Consider the following 2,431-nt stretch of genomic DNA (forward strand, 5'->3'; position numbering starts at 1 on the left):
CCGTGTCGGGTCGGTTTTTTTTCTTTTCTTCTTCTTCCTCTTCTTCCTTTTCTTCCTTTTTTCCTTCTTCTTCTTCTTCTTCTTCTTCCTCCTTTCCTTTTTCCTCTTCTTCTTCTCCTCCTCTCCTCTTTTTTCTTCTTCTTCTTCTTTTTTCTTCTCCTCCTCCTCTTCTTCTTCTTCTCCTCTCCTCTTTTTCTCTTCTTCTTCTTTCCTAAAACTAAACTAAACCTAAACCTAAAACTAAAAAAACAGAAAAGGAAAAAACTAAATCTAAACCTAAAACTAAACTAAAACTAAACCTATAAACCTAAAACGAATCCTAAAACTAAAACTAAATCTAAACTAAACATAAACCTAAAACTAAAAAAACAGAAAAAAGGAAAAAAAAGGAGGCAGAGAGCTCACCTGGGTGGAGGAGGGGGGCGGGGCGGCCTGGGCCGGCGGGGCGTGGGGGTGTCGGGGCGCCGGGGCGTGGCGGCGCCCAGACGGCAGGGCGGCGGGGGCGGCGGGGGTGACGGGGGCGAGGGAGCGGGGGGGGGGGCGGGGCGGCGGCGGGGTGGTGGGGCGACGGGGCGGGGGGCGCTGAGGCGGCGGCGGGGTGGTGGGGCGACGGGGCGGCGGCGAGTAACTGGGGAGAGGAAGAGAGAGAGAGAGGGGCAGGGTAGGGTGGCCGTTAACGTTAGTGGGGCCCTCCCTCTTTGCCGTCCGCCCCCCTTTGTCGTCCGCCTTTTCACACTTTGCCGTCCGCTAGCGGACGGCAAAGAGGGGGGCCGTTAGGTTTTTTTTAGCAGCTCGTCAGTGGGGCCCCACCCTATTTGCCGTCCGCTAGCCGACGACAAAGAATCTTTGCCGTCTGCTAGCCGACGGCAAAGAACTGGCTGATGGCAAATTAGGTCTTTGCCATCAGCCAGTTTTTTGCCGTCTGCTTTTTGGTAGCTGATGGCAAAGAGCTTCTTTGCCGTCTGCTAGCTGACGGCAAAGAGCTGGCAGATGGCAAAGTAGCTGATTCCAGTAGTGACCTCCACTTCAGGAGCTGGAGGGTCGGACACGTTTTCCTTAAGAACAACATCTTGGTGGGACATGAAGGAAATATGCCCTAGAGGCAATAATAAAGTTATTATTTATTTCCTTATTTCATGATAAATGTTTATTATTCATGCTAGAATTGTATTAACCGGAAACATAATACATGTGTGAATACATAGACAAACAGAGTGTCACTAGTATGCCTCTACTTGACTAGCTCATTAATCAAAGATGGTTATGTTTCCTAACCATAGACAAAGAGTTGTTATTTGATTAACGGGATCACATCATTAGGAGAATGATGTGATTGACTTGACCCATTCTGTTAGCTTAGCACTAGATCGTTTAGTATGTTGCTATTGCTTTCTTCATGACTTATACATGTTCCTATGACTATGAGATTATGCAAATCCCGTTTACCGGAGAAACACTTTGTGTGCTACCAAACGTCACAACGTAACTGGGTGATTATAAAGGAGCTCTACAGGTGTCTCCAAAGGTACATGTTGGGTTGGCGTATTTCGAGATTAGGATTTGTCACTCCGATTGTCGGAGAGGTATCTCTGGGCCCTCTCGGTAATGCACATCACATAAGCCTTGCAAGCATTGCAACTAATGAGTTAGTTGCGAGATGATGTATTACGAAACGAGTAAAGAGACTTTCGGGTAACGAGATTGAACTAGGTATTGAGATACCGACGATCGAATCTCGGGCAAGTAACATACCGATGACAAAGGGAACAACGTATGTTGTTATGCGGTCTGACCGATAAAGATCTTCATAGAATATGTGGGAGCCAATATGAGCATCCAGGTTCCGCTATTGGTTATTGACCGGAGACGTGTCTCGGTCATGTCTACATTGTTCTCGAACCCGTAGGGTCCGCATGCTTAAGGTTTTGATGACAGTTATATTATGAGTTTATGCATTTTGATGTACCTAAGATTTGTTCGGAGTCCCGGATGTGATCACGGACATGACGAGGAGTCTCGAAATGGTCGAGACATAAAGATTGATATATTGGAAGCCTATATTTGGATATCGGAAGTGTTCCGGGTGAAATCGGGATTTTACCGGAGTACCGGGAGGTTACCGGAACCCCCCGGGAGGTATATGGGCCTTAGTGGGCTTTAGTGGAAGAGAGGAGAGCTGGCCAGGGCTGGACCACACGCCCCTCCCCCCTTAGTCCGAATAGGACAAGGAGAGGGGGGCGGCGCCCCCCCTTCCTTCTCTCTCTCCTCTTTCCCCCTCCCGAATCCTATTCCAACTAGGAAAGGGGGGATCCTACTCCCGGTGGGAGTAGGACTCCTCCTGGCGCGCCCTCCTCCTGGCCGGCTGCACCCCCCCTTGATCCTTTATATACGGGGGCAGGGGGCACCCCTAGACACACAAGTTGATCCACGT

The sequence above is a fragment of the Triticum aestivum genome, chromosome 7A, assembly GCF_018294505.1.
Source record: "Triticum aestivum cultivar Chinese Spring chromosome 7A, IWGSC CS RefSeq v2.1, whole genome shotgun sequence".
Taxonomy (NCBI): domain Eukaryota; kingdom Viridiplantae; phylum Streptophyta; class Magnoliopsida; order Poales; family Poaceae; genus Triticum; species Triticum aestivum.